This window comes from Schistocerca serialis, unplaced genomic scaffold, assembly GCF_023864345.2.
Source record: "Schistocerca serialis cubense isolate TAMUIC-IGC-003099 unplaced genomic scaffold, iqSchSeri2.2 HiC_scaffold_976, whole genome shotgun sequence".
In the NCBI taxonomy this organism is placed as follows: domain Eukaryota; kingdom Metazoa; phylum Arthropoda; class Insecta; order Orthoptera; family Acrididae; genus Schistocerca; species Schistocerca serialis.
The window spans coordinates 1,275-27,381 of NW_026048602.1; the positions used below are offsets into that span (position 1 = coordinate 1,275).

Here is a 26,107-nt window from a genome sequence, read left to right on the forward strand (position 1 = left end):
AGGAGGGCCCGGAGGCGGCAACCCGGACTTGGCCCGCCATCTTCCGGAGGGAACGGTAAATTAACCCCAGCAGCGGCCGGCGCCGCGAGCCGTATGGTGCTGCTCGCACAAAATGCATCGTTTTTCTCGGCAGAGGAGCGTTGTTGCGACTGTCTGCCATCTAACTCGACAGCCAATAGCTCTCTTGTAAGGAGACAGGTACATGGACGGCCACCATTCTGTTCGCCGATTGCGGAAACGTCAGGAGCTCTCGTTACATCTCGATAGCGCGAGGCACTACAAATTCTCGCCTGTGGCGCGACGAATGCATACTTACCTGGCGTAGGGGATACCGTGATCATGAAGGCGGTTCCTCCGGGGTGAGGCCCTTCCATTGCACTTCGGTCGAGCTGACCCCCGCGATTACTCCAAATGTGAGTAACTCGGGCGCATAATTTTTGGTAGTCGGGACTTGCGTTCGCGCTGTCCCGGTGTCTATTTCAATTGCAAACGCAGTATTCTGTGGTAGCAGTCGGTAACTAGTGCGTCTGAGCACTCGGCCAGCAACGTGTTCCGCAAGGGACTGCCAAACGCAGCAGCACTCGCGCTACGCGCGTACCACACGTCTGCGTCGACCTGGCGTCAAACCCAGAGCCAGAGCACACTGTCTGTTCGATAAGCGCGGGGGACGCGCACCAGTAGTAGCAGCGGCAGCCGCGAGATGGCACAAGCGGTCTAACTCTGGTACGACATCCACATTAATGGCCGAACGGCGACTTTTGGCTTTCTCTGTCCATCAGGGGAATGCGCGCCAAACGCAATTGGACGGCGCGGCATTCCCTGCACGCGCGGCGACCGCGGTGGCGCGAGCCGGCGTACACGAGGCGTCGCCCAGCCGAACGCTTTGTCGTCTGTGGCCAGGTACATGAGGGGGCCGGCAGCAAGCGTCTAGCGTAGCGTCCCGAGACTTGCAGACTTGCGGCACTTGAGGAGCTTGCGGGGATGTGAAATGACGTGGCCAACTGTACCGAAAACGGGGAAGAGAAATTCTAGGCAACAGCCACTTGTGCTCCCAGGCGGCCACACTGACAACGAGGGCCAGCGTTGCTCAAATTCGGTGATGGGACGAGAACCGCTGTAGGCTGTTTATTAGGCCACGACAGTGAGCGTTTACTTTCTGTAAGGAATGTCTTGTCGTCGCAGGTGTTGTGTTTCGCCTGTACTCGGGGCTCCCAGGGAAAGTAGAAAACGCAATGTTATCAGGTGTTTTTCTTGCAAGAAATCGAGTCAAAAGGTCTGTATTACACACGTCTTTACCAGGTTCGGAACTTCAAATCTGTTTATGGCCTCTTTACAAGCTCGCTATTCGTCTTCCAAAATATTAAAAGTACACCATACCTCCAGATTCAGCCGTCCCCCACCCCCTGTACAAACTGTCTGTCGTATGGGCGCCCTTGGAGTGAGAACAGATAGGTTTCGAATGGAATGGAAATAACATCTGTAACAAGTGTAATTAAAAACACAATTTCTCCCTACTCACTGACAAAATATCCGAACAGTGCCTTCTGTAACACACACAGTTCTACATTGACAGACGCGTAATAGCGGCAGTTTCAATAAATTACTAATTGCAGAAACGGGTAGCCCTCAGTGAATTCGTTGTTGCATCACTACATTCACAGAAAAGAGACTTCCTTGTTTCCCATCGCTTTGTTACACACCTGACGTGTTGTGTTTACAAACAAAAAGCAATTTAGTTTTATCTTTACCTAATCCACGTCTAAGCCAAGATTGCTACAAGGTATCAATCGTTTACCAAATACCGCACAATTAATCTGCATCTTCGAAATCAACCCGACACAGCTGAAATGTTGTCATGGATGAGACTTTATTTTTCTCTCTTATGCGCGAAGAAAATATGTCCATATTCCGAATGAAAATTTGCACAAATATTCGATCGAGCTTTCCACGTCCTACTCGGAAGGAGAAGCAAAAAGAAGTGTTACCTTTTAAGTGTCTTCTGTTACTCGGCGTCGAATGTCGAACGTGCTGGCTGATGTTCGTTCTTGGAGTTCACTGACGTCCTGTTTGTTCGTCGCGCACAACACTCACGAGTGCATCCAGCTCTCTTAGAACATCTGACAGTCTGAGCTGTGGTCCTTCAGTTGCTCGGCGACAGTCGACCGCGCGTGACAATGCTGCCGTATTTGCTAGCACTAAGGGCTCTCCTGGAAGGAGCGAAAGTAAAGTGTGGCTTGCATTGTGGCTGCAAAAAGCACTCATTCCGCAGATCGCATTCGCGGTTTCAACAGCCGAGGAAGAGGGCTCGTTGGAGACGGAGAGGAGGGCCCGGAGGCGGCAACCCGGACTTGGCCCGCCATCTTCCGGAGGGAACGGTAAATTAACCCCAGCAGCGGCCGGCGCCGCGAGCCGTATGGTGCTGCTCGCACAAAATGCATCGTTTTTCTCGGCAGAGGAGCGTTGTTGCGACTGTCTGCCATCTAACTCGACAGCCAATAGCTCTCTTGTAAGGAGACAGGTACATGGACGGCCACCATTCTGTTCGCCGATTGCGGAAACGTCAGGAGCTCTCGTTACATCTCGATAGCGCGAGGCACTACAAATTCTCGCCTGTGGCGCGACGAATGCATACTTACCTGGCGTAGGGGATACCGTGATCATGAAGGCGGTTCCTCCGGGGTGAGGCCCTTCCATTGCACTTCGGTCGAGCTGACCCCCGCGATTACTCCAAATGTGAGTAACTCGGGCGCATAATTTTTGGTAGTCGGGACTTGCGTTCGCGCTGTCCCGGTGTCTATTTCAATTGCAAACGCAGTATTCTGTGGTAGCAGTCGGTAACTAGTGCGTCTGAGCACTCGGCCAGCAACGTGTTCCGCAAGGGACTGCCAAACGCAGCAGCACTCGCGCTACGCGCGTACCACACGTCTGCGTCGACCTGGCGTCAAACCCAGAGCCAGAGCACACTGTCTGTTCGATAAGCGCGGGGGACGCGCACCAGTAGTAGCAGCGGCAGCCGCGAGATGGCACAAGCGGTCTAACTCTGGTACGACATCCACATTAATGGCCGAACGGCGACTTTTGGCTTTCTCTGTCCATCAGGGGAATGCGCGCCAAACGCAATTGGACGGCGCGGCATTCCCTGCACGCGCGGCGACCGCGGTGGCGCGAGCCGGCGTACACGAGGCGTCGCCCAGCCGAACGCTTTGTCGTCTGTGGCCAGGTACATGAGGGGGCCGGCAGCAAGCGTCTAGCGTAGCGTCCCGAGACTTGCAGACTTGCGGCACTTGAGGAGCTTGCGGGGATGTGAAATGACGTGGCCAACTGTACCGAAAACGGGGAAGAGAAATTCTAGGCAACAGCCACTTGTGCTCCCAGGCGGCCACACTGACAACGAGGGCCAGCGTTGCTCAAATTCGGTGATGGGACGAGAACCGCTGTAGGCTGTTTATTAGGCCACGACAGTGAGCGTTTACTTTCTGTAAGGAATGTCTTGTCGTCGCAGGTGTTGTGTTTCGCCTGTACTCGGGGCTCCCAGGGAAAGTAGAAAACGCAATGTTATCAGGTGTTTTTCTTGCAAGAAATCGAGTCAAAAGGTCTGTATTACACACGTCTTTACCAGGTTCGGAACTTCAAATCTGTTTATGGCCTCTTTACAAGCTCGCTATTCGTCTTCCAAAATATTAAAAGTACACCATACCTCCAGATTCAGCCGTCCCCCACCCCCTGTACAAACTGTCTGTCGTATGGGCGCCCTTGGAGTGAGAACAGATAGGTTTCGAATGGAATGGAAATAACATCTGTAACAAGTGTAATTAAAAACACAATTTCTCCCTACTCACTGACAAAATATCCGAACAGTGCCTTCTGTAACACACACAGTTCTACATTGACAGACGCGTAATAGCGGCAGTTTCAATAAATTACTAATTGCAGAAACGGGTAGCCCTCAGTGAATTCGTTGTTGCATCACTACATTCACAGAAAAGAGACTTCCTTGTTTCCCATCGCTTTGTTACACACCTGACGTGTTGTGTTTACAAACAAAAAGCAATTTAGTTTTATCTTTACCTAATCCACGTCTAAGCCAAGATTGCTACAAGGTATCAATCGTTTACCAAATACCGCACAATTAATCTGCATCTTCGAAATCAACCCGACACAGCTGAAATGTTGTCATGGATGAGACTTTATTTTTCTCTCTTATGCGCGAAGAAAATATGTCCATATTCCGAATGAAAATTTGCACAAATATTCGATCGAGCTTTCCACGTCCTACTCGGAAGGAGAAGCAAAAAGAAGTGTTACCTTTTAAGTGTCTTCTGTTACTCGGCGTCGAATGTCGAACGTGCTGGCTGATGTTCGTTCTTGGAGTTCACTGACGTCCTGTTTGTTCGTCGCGCACAACACTCACGAGTGCATCCAGCTCTCTTAGAACATCTGACAGTCTGAGCTGTGGTCCTTCAGTTGCTCGGCGACAGTCGACCGCGCGTGACAATGCTGCCGTATTTGCTAGCACTAAGGGCTCTCCTGGAAGGAGCGAAAGTAAAGTGTGGCTTGCATTGTGGCTGCAAAAAGCACTCATTCCGCAGATCGCATTCGCGGTTTCAACAGCCGAGGAAGAGGGCTCGTTGGAGACGGAGAGGAGGGCCCGGAGGCGGCAACCCGGACTTGGCCCGCCATCTTCCGGAGGGAACGGTAAATTAACCCCAGCAGCGGCCGGCGCCGCGAGCCGTATGGTGCTGCTCGCACAAAATGCATCGTTTTTCTCGGCAGAGGAGCGTTGTTGCGACTGTCTGCCATCTAACTCGACAGCCAATAGCTCTCTTGTAAGGAGACAGGTACATGGACGGCCACCATTCTGTTCGCCGATTGCGGAAACGTCAGGAGCTCTCGTTACATCTCGATAGCGCGAGGCACTACAAATTCTCGCCTGTGGCGCGACGAATGCATACTTACCTGGCGTAGGGGATACCGTGATCATGAAGGCGGTTCCTCCGGGGTGAGGCCCTTCCATTGCACTTCGGTCGAGCTGACCCCCGCGATTACTCCAAATGTGAGTAACTCGGGCGCATAATTTTTGGTAGTCGGGACTTGCGTTCGCGCTGTCCCGGTGTCTATTTCAATTGCAAACGCAGTATTCTGTGGTAGCAGTCGGTAACTAGTGCGTCTGAGCACTCGGCCAGCAACGTGTTCCGCAAGGGACTGCCAAACGCAGCAGCACTCGCGCTACGCGCGTACCACACGTCTGCGTCGACCTGGCGTCAAACCCAGAGCCAGAGCACACTGTCTGTTCGATAAGCGCGGGGGACGCGCACCAGTAGTAGCAGCGGCAGCCGCGAGATGGCACAAGCGGTCTAACTCTGGTACGACATCCACATTAATGGCCGAACGGCGACTTTTGGCTTTCTCTGTCCATCAGGGGAATGCGCGCCAAACGCAATTGGACGGCGCGGCATTCCCTGCACGCGCGGCGACCGCGGTGGCGCGAGCCGGCGTACACGAGGCGTCGCCCAGCCGAACGCTTTGTCGTCTGTGGCCAGGTACATGAGGGGGCCGGCAGCAAGCGTCTAGCGTAGCGTCCCGAGACTTGCAGACTTGCGGCACTTGAGGAGCTTGCGGGGATGTGAAATGACGTGGCCAACTGTACCGAAAACGGGGAAGAGAAATTCTAGGCAACAGCCACTTGTGCTCCCAGGCGGCCACACTGACAACGAGGGCCAGCGTTGCTCAAATTCGGTGATGGGACGAGAACCGCTGTAGGCTGTTTATTAGGCCACGACAGTGAGCGTTTACTTTCTGTAAGGAATGTCTTGTCGTCGCAGGTGTTGTGTTTCGCCTGTACTCGGGGCTCCCAGGGAAAGTAGAAAACGCAATGTTATCAGGTGTTTTTCTTGCAAGAAATCGAGTCAAAAGGTCTGTATTACACACGTCTTTACCAGGTTCGGAACTTCAAATCTGTTTATGGCCTCTTTACAAGCTCGCTATTCGTCTTCCAAAATATTAAAAGTACACCATACCTCCAGATTCAGCCGTCCCCCACCCCCTGTACAAACTGTCTGTCGTATGGGCGCCCTTGGAGTGAGAACAGATAGGTTTCGAATGGAATGGAAATAACATCTGTAACAAGTGTAATTAAAAACACAATTTCTCCCTACTCACTGACAAAATATCCGAACAGTGCCTTCTGTAACACACACAGTTCTACATTGACAGACGCGTAATAGCGGCAGTTTCAATAAATTACTAATTGCAGAAACGGGTAGCCCTCAGTGAATTCGTTGTTGCATCACTACATTCACAGAAAAGAGACTTCCTTGTTTCCCATCGCTTTGTTACACACCTGACGTGTTGTGTTTACAAACAAAAAGCAATTTAGTTTTATCTTTACCTAATCCACGTCTAAGCCAAGATTGCTACAAGGTATCAATCGTTTACCAAATACCGCACAATTAATCTGCATCTTCGAAATCAACCCGACACAGCTGAAATGTTGTCATGGATGAGACTTTATTTTTCTCTCTTATGCGCGAAGAAAATATGTCCATATTCCGAATGAAAATTTGCACAAATATTCGATCGAGCTTTCCACGTCCTACTCGGAAGGAGAAGCAAAAAGAAGTGTTACCTTTTAAGTGTCTTCTGTTACTCGGCGTCGAATGTCGAACGTGCTGGCTGATGTTCGTTCTTGGAGTTCACTGACGTCCTGTTTGTTCGTCGCGCACAACACTCACGAGTGCATCCAGCTCTCTTAGAACATCTGACAGTCTGAGCTGTGGTCCTTCAGTTGCTCGGCGACAGTCGACCGCGCGTGACAATGCTGCCGTATTTGCTAGCACTAAGGGCTCTCCTGGAAGGAGCGAAAGTAAAGTGTGGCTTGCATTGTGGCTGCAAAAAGCACTCATTCCGCAGATCGCATTCGCGGTTTCAACAGCCGAGGAAGAGGGCTCGTTGGAGACGGAGAGGAGGGCCCGGAGGCGGCAACCCGGACTTGGCCCGCCATCTTCCGGAGGGAACGGTAAATTAACCCCAGCAGCGGCCGGCGCCGCGAGCCGTATGGTGCTGCTCGCACAAAATGCATCGTTTTTCTCGGCAGAGGAGCGTTGTTGCGACTGTCTGCCATCTAACTCGACAGCCAATAGCTCTCTTGTAAGGAGACAGGTACATGGACGGCCACCATTCTGTTCGCCGATTGCGGAAACGTCAGGAGCTCTCGTTACATCTCGATAGCGCGAGGCACTACAAATTCTCGCCTGTGGCGCGACGAATGCATACTTACCTGGCGTAGGGGATACCGTGATCATGAAGGCGGTTCCTCCGGGGTGAGGCCCTTCCATTGCACTTCGGTCGAGCTGACCCCCGCGATTACTCCAAATGTGAGTAACTCGGGCGCATAATTTTTGGTAGTCGGGACTTGCGTTCGCGCTGTCCCGGTGTCTATTTCAATTGCAAACGCAGTATTCTGTGGTAGCAGTCGGTAACTAGTGCGTCTGAGCACTCGGCCAGCAACGTGTTCCGCAAGGGACTGCCAAACGCAGCAGCACTCGCGCTACGCGCGTACCACACGTCTGCGTCGACCTGGCGTCAAACCCAGAGCCAGAGCACACTGTCTGTTCGATAAGCGCGGGGGACGCGCACCAGTAGTAGCAGCGGCAGCCGCGAGATGGCACAAGCGGTCTAACTCTGGTACGACATCCACATTAATGGCCGAACGGCGACTTTTGGCTTTCTCTGTCCATCAGGGGAATGCGCGCCAAACGCAATTGGACGGCGCGGCATTCCCTGCACGCGCGGCGACCGCGGTGGCGCGAGCCGGCGTACACGAGGCGTCGCCCAGCCGAACGCTTTGTCGTCTGTGGCCAGGTACATGAGGGGGCCGGCAGCAAGCGTCTAGCGTAGCGTCCCGAGACTTGCAGACTTGCGGCACTTGAGGAGCTTGCGGGGATGTGAAATGACGTGGCCAACTGTACCGAAAACGGGGAAGAGAAATTCTAGGCAACAGCCACTTGTGCTCCCAGGCGGCCACACTGACAACGAGGGCCAGCGTTGCTCAAATTCGGTGATGGGACGAGAACCGCTGTAGGCTGTTTATTAGGCCACGACAGTGAGCGTTTACTTTCTGTAAGGAATGTCTTGTCGTCGCAGGTGTTGTGTTTCGCCTGTACTCGGGGCTCCCAGGGAAAGTAGAAAACGCAATGTTATCAGGTGTTTTTCTTGCAAGAAATCGAGTCAAAAGGTCTGTATTACACACGTCTTTACCAGGTTCGGAACTTCAAATCTGTTTATGGCCTCTTTACAAGCTCGCTATTCGTCTTCCAAAATATTAAAAGTACACCATACCTCCAGATTCAGCCGTCCCCCACCCCCTGTACAAACTGTCTGTCGTATGGGCGCCCTTGGAGTGAGAACAGATAGGTTTCGAATGGAATGGAAATAACATCTGTAACAAGTGTAATTAAAAACACAATTTCTCCCTACTCACTGACAAAATATCCGAACAGTGCCTTCTGTAACACACACAGTTCTACATTGACAGACGCGTAATAGCGGCAGTTTCAATAAATTACTAATTGCAGAAACGGGTAGCCCTCAGTGAATTCGTTGTTGCATCACTACATTCACAGAAAAGAGACTTCCTTGTTTCCCATCGCTTTGTTACACACCTGACGTGTTGTGTTTACAAACAAAAAGCAATTTAGTTTTATCTTTACCTAATCCACGTCTAAGCCAAGATTGCTACAAGGTATCAATCGTTTACCAAATACCGCACAATTAATCTGCATCTTCGAAATCAACCCGACACAGCTGAAATGTTGTCATGGATGAGACTTTATTTTTCTCTCTTATGCGCGAAGAAAATATGTCCATATTCCGAATGAAAATTTGCACAAATATTCGATCGAGCTTTCCACGTCCTACTCGGAAGGAGAAGCAAAAAGAAGTGTTACCTTTTAAGTGTCTTCTGTTACTCGGCGTCGAATGTCGAACGTGCTGGCTGATGTTCGTTCTTGGAGTTCACTGACGTCCTGTTTGTTCGTCGCGCACAACACTCACGAGTGCATCCAGCTCTCTTAGAACATCTGACAGTCTGAGCTGTGGTCCTTCAGTTGCTCGGCGACAGTCGACCGCGCGTGACAATGCTGCCGTATTTGCTAGCACTAAGGGCTCTCCTGGAAGGAGCGAAAGTAAAGTGTGGCTTGCATTGTGGCTGCAAAAAGCACTCATTCCGCAGATCGCATTCGCGGTTTCAACAGCCGAGGAAGAGGGCTCGTTGGAGACGGAGAGGAGGGCCCGGAGGCGGCAACCCGGACTTGGCCCGCCATCTTCCGGAGGGAACGGTAAATTAACCCCAGCAGCGGCCGGCGCCGCGAGCCGTATGGTGCTGCTCGCACAAAATGCATCGTTTTTCTCGGCAGAGGAGCGTTGTTGCGACTGTCTGCCATCTAACTCGACAGCCAATAGCTCTCTTGTAAGGAGACAGGTACATGGACGGCCACCATTCTGTTCGCCGATTGCGGAAACGTCAGGAGCTCTCGTTACATCTCGATAGCGCGAGGCACTACAAATTCTCGCCTGTGGCGCGACGAATGCATACTTACCTGGCGTAGGGGATACCGTGATCATGAAGGCGGTTCCTCCGGGGTGAGGCCCTTCCATTGCACTTCGGTCGAGCTGACCCCCGCGATTACTCCAAATGTGAGTAACTCGGGCGCATAATTTTTGGTAGTCGGGACTTGCGTTCGCGCTGTCCCGGTGTCTATTTCAATTGCAAACGCAGTATTCTGTGGTAGCAGTCGGTAACTAGTGCGTCTGAGCACTCGGCCAGCAACGTGTTCCGCAAGGGACTGCCAAACGCAGCAGCACTCGCGCTACGCGCGTACCACACGTCTGCGTCGACCTGGCGTCAAACCCAGAGCCAGAGCACACTGTCTGTTCGATAAGCGCGGGGGACGCGCACCAGTAGTAGCAGCGGCAGCCGCGAGATGGCACAAGCGGTCTAACTCTGGTACGACATCCACATTAATGGCCGAACGGCGACTTTTGGCTTTCTCTGTCCATCAGGGGAATGCGCGCCAAACGCAATTGGACGGCGCGGCATTCCCTGCACGCGCGGCGACCGCGGTGGCGCGAGCCGGCGTACACGAGGCGTCGCCCAGCCGAACGCTTTGTCGTCTGTGGCCAGGTACATGAGGGGGCCGGCAGCAAGCGTCTAGCGTAGCGTCCCGAGACTTGCAGACTTGCGGCACTTGAGGAGCTTGCGGGGATGTGAAATGACGTGGCCAACTGTACCGAAAACGGGGAAGAGAAATTCTAGGCAACAGCCACTTGTGCTCCCAGGCGGCCACACTGACAACGAGGGCCAGCGTTGCTCAAATTCGGTGATGGGACGAGAACCGCTGTAGGCTGTTTATTAGGCCACGACAGTGAGCGTTTACTTTCTGTAAGGAATGTCTTGTCGTCGCAGGTGTTGTGTTTCGCCTGTACTCGGGGCTCCCAGGGAAAGTAGAAAACGCAATGTTATCAGGTGTTTTTCTTGCAAGAAATCGAGTCAAAAGGTCTGTATTACACACGTCTTTACCAGGTTCGGAACTTCAAATCTGTTTATGGCCTCTTTACAAGCTCGCTATTCGTCTTCCAAAATATTAAAAGTACACCATACCTCCAGATTCAGCCGTCCCCCACCCCCTGTACAAACTGTCTGTCGTATGGGCGCCCTTGGAGTGAGAACAGATAGGTTTCGAATGGAATGGAAATAACATCTGTAACAAGTGTAATTAAAAACACAATTTCTCCCTACTCACTGACAAAATATCCGAACAGTGCCTTCTGTAACACACACAGTTCTACATTGACAGACGCGTAATAGCGGCAGTTTCAATAAATTACTAATTGCAGAAACGGGTAGCCCTCAGTGAATTCGTTGTTGCATCACTACATTCACAGAAAAGAGACTTCCTTGTTTCCCATCGCTTTGTTACACACCTGACGTGTTGTGTTTACAAACAAAAAGCAATTTAGTTTTATCTTTACCTAATCCACGTCTAAGCCAAGATTGCTACAAGGTATCAATCGTTTACCAAATACCGCACAATTAATCTGCATCTTCGAAATCAACCCGACACAGCTGAAATGTTGTCATGGATGAGACTTTATTTTTCTCTCTTATGCGCGAAGAAAATATGTCCATATTCCGAATGAAAATTTGCACAAATATTCGATCGAGCTTTCCACGTCCTACTCGGAAGGAGAAGCAAAAAGAAGTGTTACCTTTTAAGTGTCTTCTGTTACTCGGCGTCGAATGTCGAACGTGCTGGCTGATGTTCGTTCTTGGAGTTCACTGACGTCCTGTTTGTTCGTCGCGCACAACACTCACGAGTGCATCCAGCTCTCTTAGAACATCTGACAGTCTGAGCTGTGGTCCTTCAGTTGCTCGGCGACAGTCGACCGCGCGTGACAATGCTGCCGTATTTGCTAGCACTAAGGGCTCTCCTGGAAGGAGCGAAAGTAAAGTGTGGCTTGCATTGTGGCTGCAAAAAGCACTCATTCCGCAGATCGCATTCGCGGTTTCAACAGCCGAGGAAGAGGGCTCGTTGGAGACGGAGAGGAGGGCCCGGAGGCGGCAACCCGGACTTGGCCCGCCATCTTCCGGAGGGAACGGTAAATTAACCCCAGCAGCGGCCGGCGCCGCGAGCCGTATGGTGCTGCTCGCACAAAATGCATCGTTTTTCTCGGCAGAGGAGCGTTGTTGCGACTGTCTGCCATCTAACTCGACAGCCAATAGCTCTCTTGTAAGGAGACAGGTACATGGACGGCCACCATTCTGTTCGCCGATTGCGGAAACGTCAGGAGCTCTCGTTACATCTCGATAGCGCGAGGCACTACAAATTCTCGCCTGTGGCGCGACGAATGCATACTTACCTGGCGTAGGGGATACCGTGATCATGAAGGCGGTTCCTCCGGGGTGAGGCCCTTCCATTGCACTTCGGTCGAGCTGACCCCCGCGATTACTCCAAATGTGAGTAACTCGGGCGCATAATTTTTGGTAGTCGGGACTTGCGTTCGCGCTGTCCCGGTGTCTATTTCAATTGCAAACGCAGTATTCTGTGGTAGCAGTCGGTAACTAGTGCGTCTGAGCACTCGGCCAGCAACGTGTTCCGCAAGGGACTGCCAAACGCAGCAGCACTCGCGCTACGCGCGTACCACACGTCTGCGTCGACCTGGCGTCAAACCCAGAGCCAGAGCACACTGTCTGTTCGATAAGCGCGGGGGACGCGCACCAGTAGTAGCAGCGGCAGCCGCGAGATGGCACAAGCGGTCTAACTCTGGTACGACATCCACATTAATGGCCGAACGGCGACTTTTGGCTTTCTCTGTCCATCAGGGGAATGCGCGCCAAACGCAATTGGACGGCGCGGCATTCCCTGCACGCGCGGCGACCGCGGTGGCGCGAGCCGGCGTACACGAGGCGTCGCCCAGCCGAACGCTTTGTCGTCTGTGGCCAGGTACATGAGGGGGCCGGCAGCAAGCGTCTAGCGTAGCGTCCCGAGACTTGCAGACTTGCGGCACTTGAGGAGCTTGCGGGGATGTGAAATGACGTGGCCAACTGTACCGAAAACGGGGAAGAGAAATTCTAGGCAACAGCCACTTGTGCTCCCAGGCGGCCACACTGACAACGAGGGCCAGCGTTGCTCAAATTCGGTGATGGGACGAGAACCGCTGTAGGCTGTTTATTAGGCCACGACAGTGAGCGTTTACTTTCTGTAAGGAATGTCTTGTCGTCGCAGGTGTTGTGTTTCGCCTGTACTCGGGGCTCCCAGGGAAAGTAGAAAACGCAATGTTATCAGGTGTTTTTCTTGCAAGAAATCGAGTCAAAAGGTCTGTATTACACACGTCTTTACCAGGTTCGGAACTTCAAATCTGTTTATGGCCTCTTTACAAGCTCGCTATTCGTCTTCCAAAATATTAAAAGTACACCATACCTCCAGATTCAGCCGTCCCCCACCCCCTGTACAAACTGTCTGTCGTATGGGCGCCCTTGGAGTGAGAACAGATAGGTTTCGAATGGAATGGAAATAACATCTGTAACAAGTGTAATTAAAAACACAATTTCTCCCTACTCACTGACAAAATATCCGAACAGTGCCTTCTGTAACACACACAGTTCTACATTGACAGACGCGTAATAGCGGCAGTTTCAATAAATTACTAATTGCAGAAACGGGTAGCCCTCAGTGAATTCGTTGTTGCATCACTACATTCACAGAAAAGAGACTTCCTTGTTTCCCATCGCTTTGTTACACACCTGACGTGTTGTGTTTACAAACAAAAAGCAATTTAGTTTTATCTTTACCTAATCCACGTCTAAGCCAAGATTGCTACAAGGTATCAATCGTTTACCAAATACCGCACAATTAATCTGCATCTTCGAAATCAACCCGACACAGCTGAAATGTTGTCATGGATGAGACTTTATTTTTCTCTCTTATGCGCGAAGAAAATATGTCCATATTCCGAATGAAAATTTGCACAAATATTCGATCGAGCTTTCCACGTCCTACTCGGAAGGAGAAGCAAAAAGAAGTGTTACCTTTTAAGTGTCTTCTGTTACTCGGCGTCGAATGTCGAACGTGCTGGCTGATGTTCGTTCTTGGAGTTCACTGACGTCCTGTTTGTTCGTCGCGCACAACACTCACGAGTGCATCCAGCTCTCTTAGAACATCTGACAGTCTGAGCTGTGGTCCTTCAGTTGCTCGGCGACAGTCGACCGCGCGTGACAATGCTGCCGTATTTGCTAGCACTAAGGGCTCTCCTGGAAGGAGCGAAAGTAAAGTGTGGCTTGCATTGTGGCTGCAAAAAGCACTCATTCCGCAGATCGCATTCGCGGTTTCAACAGCCGAGGAAGAGGGCTCGTTGGAGACGGAGAGGAGGGCCCGGAGGCGGCAACCCGGACTTGGCCCGCCATCTTCCGGACGGGAACGGTAAATTAACCCCAGCAGCGGCCGGCGCCGCGAGCCGTATGGTGCTGCTCGCACAAAATGCATCGTTTTTCTCGGCAGAGGAGCGTTGTTGCGACTGTCTGCCATCTAACTCGACAGCCAATAGCTCTCTTGTAAGGAGACAGGTACATGGACGGCCACCATTCTGTTCGCCGATTGCGGAAACGTCAGGAGCTCTCGTTACATCTCGATAGCGCGAGGCACTACAAATTCTCGCCTGTGGCGCGACGAATGCATACTTACCTGGCGTAGGGGATACCGTGATCATGAAGGCGGTTCCTCCGGGGTGAGGCCCTTCCATTGCACTTCGGTCGAGCTGACCCCCGCGATTACTCCAAATGTGAGTAACTCGGGCGCATAATTTTTGGTAGTCGGGACTTGCGTTCGCGCTGTCCCGGTGTCTATTTCAATTGCAAACGCAGTATTCTGTGGTAGCAGTCGGTAACTAGTGCGTCTGAGCACTCGGCCAGCAACGTGTTCCGCAAGGGACTGCCAAACGCAGCAGCACTCGCGCTACGCGCGTACCACACGTCTGCGTCGACCTGGCGTCAAACCCAGAGCCAGAGCACACTGTCTGTTCGATAAGCGCGGGGGACGCGCACCAGTAGTAGCAGCGGCAGCCGCGAGATGGCACAAGCGGTCTAACTCTGGTACGACATCCACATTAATGGCCGAACGGCGACTTTTGGCTTTCTCTGTCCATCAGGGGAATGCGCGCCAAACGCAATTGGACGGCGCGGCATTCCCTGCACGCGCGGCGACCGCGGTGGCGCGAGCCGGCGTACACGAGGCGTCGCCCAGCCGAACGCTTTGTCGTCTGTGGCCAGGTACATGAGGGGGCCGGCAGCAAGCGTCTAGCGTAGCGTCCCGAGACTTGCAGACTTGCGGCACTTGAGGAGCTTGCGGGGATGTGAAATGACGTGGCCAACTGTACCGAAAACGGGGAAGAGAAATTCTAGGCAACAGCCACTTGTGCTCCCAGGCGGCCACACTGACAACGAGGGCCAGCGTTGCTCAAATTCGGTGATGGGACGAGAACCGCTGTAGGCTGTTTATTAGGCCACGACAGTGAGCGTTTACTTTCTGTAAGGAATGTCTTGTCGTCGCAGGTGTTGTGTTTCGCCTGTACTCGGGGCTCCCAGGGAAAGTAGAAAACGCAATGTTATCAGGTGTTTTTCTTGCAAGAAATCGAGTCAAAAGGTCTGTATTACACACGTCTTTACCAGGTTCGGAACTTCAAATCTGTTTATGGCCTCTTTACAAGCTCGCTATTCGTCTTCCAAAATATTAAAAGTACACCATACCTCCAGATTCAGCCGTCCCCCACCCCCTGTACAAACTGTCTGTCGTATGGGCGCCCTTGGAGTGAGAACAGATAGGTTTCGAATGGAATGGAAATAACATCTGTAACAAGTGTAATTAAAAACACAATTTCTCCCTACTCACTGACAAAATATCCGAACAGTGCCTTCTGTAACACACACAGTTCTACATTGACAGACGCGTAATAGCGGCAGTTTCAATAAATTACTAATTGCAGAAACGGGTAGCCCTCAGTGAATTCGTTGTTGCATCACTACATTCACAGAAAAGAGACTTCCTTGTTTCCCATCGCTTTGTTACACACCTGACGTGTTGTGTTTACAAACAAAAAGCAATTTAGTTTTATCTTTACCTAATCCACGTCTAAGCCAAGATTGCTACAAGGTATCAATCGTTTACCAAATACCGCACAATTAATCTGCATCTTCGAAATCAACCCGACACAGCTGAAATGTTGTCATGGATGAGACTTTATTTTTCTCTCTTATGCGCGAAGAAAATATGTCCATATTCCGAATGAAAATTTGCACAAATATTCGATCGAGCTTTCCACGTCCTACTCGGAAGGAGAAGCAAAAAGAAGTGTTACCTTTTAAGTGTCTTCTGTTACTCGGCGTCGAATGTCGAACGTGCTGGCTGATGTTCGTTCTTGGAGTTCACTGACGTCCTGTTTGTTCGTCGCGCACAACACTCACGAGTGCATCCAGCTCTCTTAGAACATCTGACAGTCTGAGCTGTGGTCCTTCAGTTGCTCGGCGACAGTCGACCGCGCGTGACAATGCTGCCGTATTTGCTAGCACTAAGGGCTCTCCTGGAAGGAGCGAAAGTAAAGTGTGGCTTGCATTGTGGCTGCAAAAAGCACTCATTCCGCAGATCGCATTCGCGGTTTCAACAGCCGAGGAAGAGGGCTCGTTGGAGACGGAGAGGAGGGCCCGGAGGCGGCAACCCGGACTTGGCCCGCCATCTTCCGGAGGGAACGGTAAATTAACCCCAGCAGCGGCCGGCGCCGCGAGCCGTATGGTGCTGCTCGCACAAAATGCATCGTTTTTCTCGGCAGAGGAGCGTTGTTGCGACTGTCTGCCATCTAACTCGACAGCCAATAGCTCTCTTGTAAGGAGACAGGTACATGGACGGCCACCATTCTGTTCGCCGATTGCGGAAACGTCAGGAGCTCTCGTTACATCTCGATAGCGCGAGGCACTACAAATTCTCGCCTGTGGCGCGACGAATGCATACTTACCTGGCGTAGGGGATACCGTGATCATGAAGGCGGTTCCTCCGGGGTGAGGCCCTTCCATTGCACTTCGGTCGAGCTGACCCCCGCGATTACTCCAAATGTGAGTAACTCGGGCGCATAATTTTTGGTAGTCGGGACTTGCGTTCGCGCTGTCCCGGTGTCTATTTCAATTGCAAACGCAGTATTCTGTGGTAGCAGTCGGTAACTAGTGCGTCTGAGCACTCGGCCAGCAACGTGTTCCGCAAGGGACTGCCAAACGCAGCAGCACTCGCGCTACGCGCGTACCACACGTCTGCGTCGACCTGGCGTCAAACCCAGAGCCAGAGCACACTGTCTGTTCGATAAGCGCGGGGGACGCGCACCAGTAGTAGCAGCGGCAGCCGCGAGATGGCACAAGCGGTCTAACTCTGGTACGACATCCACATTAATGGCCGAACGGCGACTTTTGGCTTTCTCTGTCCATCAGGGGAATGCGCGCCAAACGCAATTGGACGGCGCGGCATTCCCTGCACGCGCGGCGACCGCGGTGGCGCGAGCCGGCGTACACGAGGCGTCGCCCAGCCGAACGCTTTGTCGTCTGTGGCCAGGTACATGAGGGGGCCGGCAGCAAGCGTCTAGCGTAGCGTCCCGAGACTTGCAGACTTGCGGCACTTGAGGAGCTTGCGGGGATGTGAAATGACGTGGCCAACTGTACCGAAAACGGGGAAGAGAAATTCTAGGCAACAGCCACTTGTGCTCCCAGGCGGCCACACTGACAACGAGGGCCAGCGTTGCTCAAATTCGGTGATGGGACGAGAACCGCTGTAGGCTGTTTATTAGGCCACGACAGTGAGCGTTTACTTTCTGTAAGGAATGTCTTGTCGTCGCAGGTGTTGTGTTTCGCCTGTACTCGGGGCTCCCAGGGAAAGTAGAAAACGCAATGTTATCAGGTGTTTTTCTTGCAAGAAATCGAGTCAAAAGGTCTGTATTACACACGTCTTTACCAGGTTCGGAACTTCAAATCTGTTTATGGCCTCTTTACAAGCTCGCTATTCGTCTTCCAAAATATTAAAAGTACACCATACCTCCAGATTCAGCCGTCCCCCACCCCCTGTACAAACTGTCTGTCGTATGGGCGCCCTTGGAGTGAGAACAGATAGGTTTCGAATGGAATGGAAATAACATCTGTAACAAGTGTAATTAAAAACACAATTTCTCCCTACTCACTGACAAAATATCCGAACAGTGCCTTCTGTAACACACACAGTTCTACATTGACAGACGCGTAATAGCGGCAGTTTCAATAAATTACTAATTGCAGAAACGGGTAGCCCTCAGTGAATTCGTTGTTGCATCACTACATTCACAGAAAAGAGACTTCCTTGTTTCCCATCGCTTTGTTACACACCTGACGTGTTGTGTTTACAAACAAAAAGCAATTTAGTTTTATCTTTACCTAATCCACGTCTAAGCCAAGATTGCTACAAGGTATCAATCGTTTACCAAATACCGCACAATTAATCTGCATCTTCGAAATCAACCCGACACAGCTGAAATGTTGTCATGGATGAGACTTTATTTTTCTCTCTTATGCGCGAAGAAAATATGTCCATATTCCGAATGAAAATTTGCACAAATATTCGATCGAGCTTTCCACGTCCTACTCGGAAGGAGAAGCAAAAAGAAGTGTTACCTTTTAAGTGTCTTCTGTTACTCGGCGTCGAATGTCGAACGTGCTGGCTGATGTTCGTTCTTGGAGTTCACTGACGTCCTGTTTGTTCGTCGCGCACAACACTCACGAGTGCATCCAGCTCTCTTAGAACATCTGACAGTCTGAGCTGTGGTCCTTCAGTTGCTCGGCGACAGTCGACCGCGCGTGACAATGCTGCCGTATTTGCTAGCACTAAGGGCTCTCCTGGAAGGAGCGAAAGTAAAGTGTGGCTTGCATTGTGGCTGCAAAAAGCACTCATTCCGCAGATCGCATTCGCGGTTTCAACAGCCGAGGAAGAGGGCTCGTTGGAGACGGAGAGGAGGGCCCGGAGGCGGCAACCCGGACTTGGCCCGCCATCTTCCGGAGGGAACGGTAAATTAACCCCAGCAGCGGCCGGCGCCGCGAGCCGTATGGTGCTGCTCGCACAAAATGCATCGTTTTTCTCGGCAGAGGAGCGTTGTTGCGACTGTCTGCCATCTAACTCGACAGCCAATAGCTCTCTTGTAAGGAGACAGGTACATGGACGGCCACCATTCTGTTCGCCGATTGCGGAAACGTCAGGAGCTCTCGTTACATCTCGATAGCGCGAGGCACTACAAATTCTCGCCTGTGGCGCGACGAATGCATACTTACCTGGCGTAGGGGATACCGTGATCATGAAGGCGGTTCCTCCGGGGTGAGGCCCTTCCATTGCACTTCGGTCGAGCTGACCCCCGCGATTACTCCAAATGTGAGTAACTCGGGCGCATAATTTTTGGTAGTCGGGACTTGCGTTCGCGCTGTCCCGGTGTCTATTTCAATTGCAAACGCAGTATTCTGTGGTAGCAGTCGGTAACTAGTGCGTCTGAGCACTCGGCCAGCAACGTGTTCCGCAAGGGACTGCCAAACGCAGCAGCACTCGCGCTACGCGCGTACCACACGTCTGCGTCGACCTGGCGTCAAACCCAGAGCCAGAGCACACTGTCTGTTCGATAAGCGCGGGGGACGCGCACCAGTAGTAGCAGCGGCAGCCGCGAGATGGCACAAGCGGTCTAACTCTGGTACGACATCCACATTAATGGCCGAACGGCGACTTTTGGCTTTCTCTGTCCATCAGGGGAATGCGCGCCAAACGCAATTGGACGGCGCGGCATTCCCTGCACGCGCGGCGACCGCGGTGGCGCGAGCCGGCGTACACGAGGCGTCGCCCAGCCGAACGCTTTGTCGTCTGTGGCCAGGTACATGAGGGGGCCGGCAGCAAGCGTCTAGCGTAGCGTCCCGAGACTTGCAGACTTGCGGCACTTGAGGAGCTTGCGGGGATGTGAAATGACGTGGCCAACTGTACCGAAAACGGGGAAGAGAAATTCTAGGCAACAGCCACTTGTGCTCCCAGGCGGCCACACTGACAACGAGGGCCAGCGTTGCTCAAATTCGGTGATGGGACGAGAACCGCTGTAGGCTGTTTATTAGGCCACGACAGTGAGCGTTTACTTTCTGTAAGGAATGTCTTGTCGTCGCAGGTGTTGTGTTTCGCCTGTACTCGGGGCTCCCAGGGAAAGTAGAAAACGCAATGTTATCAGGTGTTTTTCTTGCAAGAAATCGAGTCAAAAGGTCTGTATTACACACGTCTTTACCAGGTTCGGAACTTCAAATCTGTTTATGGCCTCTTTACAAGCTCGCTATTCGTCTTCCAAAATATTAAAAGTACACCATACCTCCAGATTCAGCCGTCCCCCACCCCCTGTACAAACTGTCTGTCGTATGGGCGCCCTTGGAGTGAGAACAGATAGGTTTCGAATGGAATGGAAATAACATCTGTAACAAGTGTAATTAAAAACACAATTTCTCCCTACTCACTGACAAAATATCCGAACAGTGCCTTCTGTAACACACACAGTTCTACATTGACAGACGCGTAATAGCGGCAGTTTCAATAAATTACTAATTGCAGAAACGGGTAGCCCTCAGTGAATTCGTTGTTGCATCACTACATTCACAGAAAAGAGACTTCCTTGTTTCCCATCGCTTTGTTACACACCTGACGTGTTGTGTTTACAAACAAAAAGCAATTTAGTTTTATCTTTACCTAATCCACGTCTAAGCCAAGATTGCTACAAGGTATCAATCGTTTACCAAATACCGCACAATTAATCTGCATCTTCGAAATCAACCCGACACAGCTGAAATGTTGTCATGGATGAGACTTTATTTTTCTCTCTTATGCGCGAAGAAAATATGTCCATATTCCGAATGAAAATTTGCACAAATATTCGATCGAGCTTTCCACGTCCTACTCGGAAGGAGAAGCAAAAAGAAGTGTTACCTTTTAAGTGTCTTCTGTTACTCGGCGTCGAATGTCGAACGTGCTGGCTGATGTTCGTTCTTGGAGTTCACTGACGTCCTGTTTGTTCGTCGCGCACAACACTCACGAGTGCATCCAGCTCTCTTAGAACATCTGACAGTCTGAGCTGTGGTCCTTCAGTTGCTCGGCGACAGTCGACCGCGCGTGACAATGCTGCCGTATTTGCTAGCACTAAGGGCTCTCCTGGAAGGAGCGAAAGTAAAGTGTGGCTTGCATTGTGGCTGCAAAAAGCACTCATTCCGCAGATCGCATTCGCGGTTTCAACAGCCGAGGAAGAGGGCTCGTTGGAGACGGAGAGGAGGGCCCGGAGGCGGCAACCCGGACTTGGCCCGCCATCTTCCGGAGGGAACGGTAAATTAACCCCAGCAGCGGCCGGCGCCGCGAGCCGTATGGTGCTGCTCGCACAAAATGCATCGTTTTTCTCGGCAGAGGAGCGTTGTTGCGACTGTCTGCCATCTAACTCGACAGCCAATAGCTCTCTTGTAAGGAGACAGGTACATGGACGGCCACCATTCTGTTCGCCGATTGCGGAAACGTCAGGAGCTCTCGTTACATCTCGATAGCGCGAGGCACTACAAATTCTCGCCTGTGGCGCGACGAATGCATACTTACCTGGCGTAGGGGATACCGTGATCATGAAGGCGGTTCCTCCGGGGTGAGGCCCTTCCATTGCACTTCGGTCGAGCTGACCCCCGCGATTACTCCAAATGTGAGTAACTCGGGCGCATAATTTTTGGTAGTCGGGACTTGCGTTCGCGCTGTCCCGGTGTCTATTTCAATTGCAAACGCAGTATTCTGTGGTAGCAGTCGGTAACTAGTGCGTCTGAGCACTCGGCCAGCAACGTGTTCCGCAAGGGACTGCCAAACGCAGCAGCACTCGCGCTACGCGCGTACCACACGTCTGCGTCGACCTGGCGTCAAACCCAGAGCCAGAGCACACTGTCTGTTCGATAAGCGCGGGGGACGCGCACCAGTAGTAGCAGCGGCAGCCGCGAGATGGCACAAGCGGTCTAACTCTGGTACGACATCCACATTAATGGCCGAACGGCGACTTTTGGCTTTCTCTGTCCATCAGGGGAATGCGCGCCAAACGCAATTGGACGGCGCGGCATTCCCTGCACGCGCGGCGACCGCGGTGGCGCGAGCCGGCGTACACGAGGCGTCGCCCAGCCGAACGCTTTGTCGTCTGTGGCCAGGTACATGAGGGGGCCGGCAGCAAGCGTCTAGCGTAGCGTCCCGAGACTTGCAGACTTGCGGCACTTGAGGAGCTTGCGGGGATGTGAAATGACGTGGCCAACTGTACCGAAAACGGGGAAGAGAAATTCTAGGCAACAGCCACTTGTGCTCCCAGGCGGCCACACTGACAACGAGGGCCAGCGTTGCTCAAATTCGGTGATGGGACGAGAACCGCTGTAGGCTGTTTATTAGGCCACGACAGTGAGCGTTTACTTTCTGTAAGGAATGTCTTGTCGTCGCAGGTGTTGTGTTTCGCCTGTACTCGGGGCTCCCAGGGAAAGTAGAAAACGCAATGTTATCAGGTGTTTTTCTTGCAAGAAATCGAGTCAAAAGGTCTGTATTACACACGTCTTTACCAGGTTCGGAACTTCAAATCTGTTTATGGCCTCTTTACAAGCTCGCTATTCGTCTTCCAAAATATTAAAAGTACACCATACCTCCAGATTCAGCCGTCCCCCACCCCCTGTACAAACTGTCTGTCGTATGGGCGCCCTTGGAGTGAGAACAGATAGGTTTCGAATGGAATGGAAATAACATCTGTAACAAGTGTAATTAAAAACACAATTTCTCCCTACTCACTGACAAAATATCCGAACAGTGCCTTCTGTAACACACACAGTTCTACATTGACAGACGCGTAATAGCGGCAGTTTCAATAAATTACTAATTGCAGAAACGGGTAGCCCTCAGTGAATTCGTTGTTGCATCACTACATTCACAGAAAAGAGACTTCCTTGTTTCCCATCGCTTTGTTACACACCTGACGTGTTGTGTTTACAAACAAAAAGCAATTTAGTTTTATCTTTACCTAATCCACGTCTAAGCCAAGATTGCTACAAGGTATCAATCGTTTACCAAATACCGCACAATTAATCTGCATCTTCGAAATCAACCCGACACAGCTGAAATGTTGTCATGGATGAGACTTTATTTTTCTCTCTTATGCGCGAAGAAAATATGTCCATATTCCGAATGAAAATTTGCACAAATATTCGATCGAGCTTTCCACGTCCTACTCGGAAGGAGAAGCAAAAAGAAGTGTTACCTTTTAAGTGTCTTCTGTTACTCGGCGTCGAATGTCGAACGTGCTGGCTGATGTTCGTTCTTGGAGTTCACTGACGTCCTGTTTGTTCGTCGCGCACAACACTCACGAGTGCATCCAGCTCTCTTAGAACATCTGACAGTCTGAGCTGTGGTCCTTCAGTTGCTCGGCGACAGTCGACCGCGCGTGACAATGCTGCCGTATTTGCTAGCACTAAGGGCTCTCCTGGAAGGAGCGAAAGTAAAGTGTGGCTTGCATTGTGGCTGCAAAAAGCACTCATTCCGCAGATCGCATTCGCGGTTTCAACAGCCGAGGAAGAGGGCTCGTTGGAGACGGAGAGGAGGGCCCGGAGGCGGCAACCCGGACTTGGCCCGCCATCTTCCGGAGGGAACGGTAAATTAACCCCAGCAGCGGCCGGCGCCGCGAGCCGTATGGTGCTGCTCGCACAAAATGCATCGTTTTTCTCGGCAGAGGAGCGTTGTTGCGACTGTCTGCCATCTAACTCGACAGCCAATAGCTCTCTTGTAAGGAGACAGGTACATGGACGGCCACCATTCTGTTCGCCGATTGCGGAAACGTCAGGAGCTCTCGTTACATCTCGATAGCGCGAGGCACTACAAATTCTCGCCTGTGGCGCGACGAATGCATACTTACCTGGCGTAGGGGATACCGTGATCATGAAGGCGGTTCCTCCGGGGTGAGGCCCTTCCATTGCACTTCGGTCGAGCTGACCCCCGCGATTACTCCAAATGTGAGTAACTCGGGCGCATAATTTTTGGTAGTCGGGACTTGCGTTCGCGCTGTCCCGGTGTCTATTTCAATTGCAAACGCCAGTATTCTGTGGTAGCAGTCGGTAACTAGTGCGTCTGAGCACTCGGCCCAGCAACGTGTTCCGCAAGGGACTGCCAAACGCAGCAGCACTCGCGCTACGCGCGTACCACACGTCTGCGTCGACCTGGCGTCAAACCCAGAGCCAGAGCACACTGTCTGTTCGATAAGCGCGGGGACGCGCACCAGTAGTAGCAGCGGCAGCCGCGAGATGGCACAAGCGGTCTAACTCTGGTACGACATCCACATTAATGGCCGAACGGCGACTTTTGGCTTTCTCTGTCCATCAGGGGAATGCGCGCCAAACGCAATTGGACGGCGCGGCATTCCCTGCACGCGCGGCGACCGCGGTGGCGCGAGCCGGCGTACACGAGGCGTCGCCCAGCCGAACGCTTTGTCGTCTGTGGCCAGGTACATGAGGGGGCCGGCAGCAAGCGTCTAGCGTAGCGTCCCGAGACTTGCAGACTTGCGGCACTTGAGGAGCTTGCGGGGATGTGAAATGACGTGGCCAACTGTACCGAAAACGGGGAAGAGAAATTCTAGGCAACAGCCACTTGTGCTCCCAGGCGGCCACACTGACAACGAGGGCCAGCGTTGCTCAAATTCGGTGATGGGACGAGAACCGCTGTAGGCTGTTTATTAGGCCACGACAGTGAGCGTTTACTTTCTGTAAGGAATGTCTTGTCGTCGCAGGTGTTGTGTTTCGCCTGTACTCGGGGCTCCCAGGGAAAGTAGAAAACGCAATGTTATCAGGTGTTTTTCTTGCAAGAAATCGAGTCAAAAAGGTCTGTATTACACACGTCTTTACCAGGTTCGGAACTTCAAATCTGTTTATGGCCTCTTTACAAGCTCGCTATTCGTCTTCCAAAATATTAAAAGTACACCATACCCTCCAGATTCAGCCGTCCCCCACCCCCTGTACAAACTGTCTGTCGTATGGGCGCCCTTGGAGTGAGAACAGATAGGTTTCGAATGGAATGGAAATAACATCTGTAACAAGTGTAATTAAAAACACAATTTCTCCCTACTCACTGACAAAATATCCGAACAGTGCCTTCTGTAACACACACAGTTCTACATTGACAGACGCGTAATAGCGGCAGTTTCAATAAATTACTAATTGCAGAAACGGGTAGCCCTCAGTGAATTCGTTGTTGCATCACTACATTCACAGAAAAGAGACTTCCTTGTTTCCCATCGCTTTGTTACACACCTGACGTGTTGTGTTTACAAACAAAAAGCAATTTAGTTTTATCTTTACCTAATCCACGTCCTAAGCCAAGATTGCTACAAGGTATCAATCGTTTACCAAATACCGCACAATTAATCTGCATCTTCGAAATCAACCCGACACAGCTGAAATGTTGTCATGGATGAGACTTTATTTTTCTCTCTTATGCGCGAAGAAAATATGTCCATATTCCGAATGAAAATTTGCACAAATATTCGATCGAGCTTTCCACGTCCTACTCGGAAGGAGAAGCAAAAAGAAGTGTTACCTTTTAAGTGTCTTCTGTTACTCGGCGTCGAATGTCGAACGTGCTGGCTGATGTTCGTTCTTGGAGTTCACTGACGTCCTGTTTGTTCGTCGCGCACAACACTCACGAGTGCATCCAGCTCTCTTAGAACATCTGACAGTCTGAGCTGTGGTCCTTCAGTTGCTCGGCGACAGTCGACCGCGCGTGACAATGCTGCCGTATTTGCTAGCACTAAGGGCTCTCCTGGAAGGAGCGAAAGTAAAGTGTGGCTTGCATTGTGGCTGCAAAAAGCACTCATTCCGCAGATCGCATTCGCGGTTTCAACAGCCGAGGAAGAGGGCTCGTTGGAGACGGAGAGGAGGGCCCGGAGGCGGCAACCCGGACTTGGCCCGCCATCTTCCGGAGGGAACGGTAAATTAACCCCAGCAGCGGCCGGCGCCGCGAGCCGTATGGTGCTGCTCGCACAAAATGCATCGTTTTTCTCGGCAGAGGAGCGTTGTTGCGACTGTCTGCCATCTAACTCGACAGCCAATAGCTCTCTTGTAAGGAGACAGGTACATGGACGGCCACCATTCTGTTCGCCGATTGCGGAAACGTCAGGAGCTCTCGTTACATCTCGATAGCGCGAGGCACTACAAATTCTCGCCTGTGGCGCGACGAATGCATACTTACCTGGCGTAGGGGATACCGTGATCATGAAGGCGGTTCCTCCGGGGTGAGGCCCTTCCATTGCACTTCGGTCGAGCTGACCCCCGCGATTACTCCAAATGTGAGTAACTCGGGCGCATAATTTTTGGTAGTCGGGACTTGCGTTCGCGCTGTCCCGGTGTCTATTTCAATTGCAAACGCAGTATTCTGTGGTAGCAGTCGGTAACTAGTGCGTCTGAGCACTCGGCCAGCAACGTGTTCCGCAAGGGACTGCCAAACGCAGCAGCACT

General features: G+C 51.8%; 12 non-coding genes across 12 annotated transcripts; all 12 read left to right on the plus strand.

The window, feature by feature from the left end:
- Window positions 1-308: 308 nt before the first annotated feature.
- LOC126454078 (U1 spliceosomal RNA) lies at window positions 309-471 on the plus strand. Its single transcript, XR_007585182.1, has one exon. It is a non-coding gene; the product is annotated as a U1 spliceosomal RNA (small nuclear RNA).
- Window positions 472-2,628: 2,157 nt separating this feature from the next.
- Window positions 2,629-2,791, plus strand: LOC126454090 (U1 spliceosomal RNA). Its single transcript, XR_007585192.1, has one exon. It is a non-coding gene; the product is annotated as a U1 spliceosomal RNA (small nuclear RNA).
- A 2,157-nt stretch (window positions 2,792-4,948) lies between these two features.
- On the plus strand, window positions 4,949-5,111 carry LOC126454091 (U1 spliceosomal RNA). Its single transcript, XR_007585193.1, has one exon. It is a non-coding gene; the product is annotated as a U1 spliceosomal RNA (small nuclear RNA).
- A 2,157-nt stretch (window positions 5,112-7,268) lies between these two features.
- LOC126454092 (U1 spliceosomal RNA) lies at window positions 7,269-7,431 on the plus strand. Its single transcript, XR_007585194.1, has one exon. It is a non-coding gene; the product is annotated as a U1 spliceosomal RNA (small nuclear RNA).
- A 2,157-nt stretch (window positions 7,432-9,588) lies between these two features.
- Window positions 9,589-9,751, plus strand: LOC126454094 (U1 spliceosomal RNA). Its single transcript, XR_007585195.1, has one exon. It is a non-coding gene; the product is annotated as a U1 spliceosomal RNA (small nuclear RNA).
- Window positions 9,752-11,908: 2,157 nt separating this feature from the next.
- Window positions 11,909-12,071, plus strand: LOC126454079 (U1 spliceosomal RNA). The gene has a single exon (XR_007585183.1). It is a non-coding gene; the product is annotated as a U1 spliceosomal RNA (small nuclear RNA).
- Window positions 12,072-14,229: 2,158 nt separating this feature from the next.
- LOC126454080 (U1 spliceosomal RNA) lies at window positions 14,230-14,392 on the plus strand. The gene has a single exon (XR_007585184.1). It is a non-coding gene; the product is annotated as a U1 spliceosomal RNA (small nuclear RNA).
- A 2,157-nt stretch (window positions 14,393-16,549) lies between these two features.
- Window positions 16,550-16,712, plus strand: LOC126454083 (U1 spliceosomal RNA). Its single transcript, XR_007585185.1, has one exon. It is a non-coding gene; the product is annotated as a U1 spliceosomal RNA (small nuclear RNA).
- Window positions 16,713-18,869: 2,157 nt separating this feature from the next.
- On the plus strand, window positions 18,870-19,032 carry LOC126454084 (U1 spliceosomal RNA). The gene has a single exon (XR_007585186.1). It is a non-coding gene; the product is annotated as a U1 spliceosomal RNA (small nuclear RNA).
- Window positions 19,033-21,189: 2,157 nt separating this feature from the next.
- On the plus strand, window positions 21,190-21,352 carry LOC126454085 (U1 spliceosomal RNA). The gene has a single exon (XR_007585187.1). It is a non-coding gene; the product is annotated as a U1 spliceosomal RNA (small nuclear RNA).
- Window positions 21,353-23,509: 2,157 nt separating this feature from the next.
- LOC126454086 (U1 spliceosomal RNA) lies at window positions 23,510-23,672 on the plus strand. Its single transcript, XR_007585188.1, has one exon. It is a non-coding gene; the product is annotated as a U1 spliceosomal RNA (small nuclear RNA).
- Window positions 23,673-25,833: 2,161 nt separating this feature from the next.
- On the plus strand, window positions 25,834-25,996 carry LOC126454087 (U1 spliceosomal RNA). The gene has a single exon (XR_007585189.1). It is a non-coding gene; the product is annotated as a U1 spliceosomal RNA (small nuclear RNA).
- The last annotated feature ends 111 nt before the right edge of the window (window positions 25,997-26,107 follow it).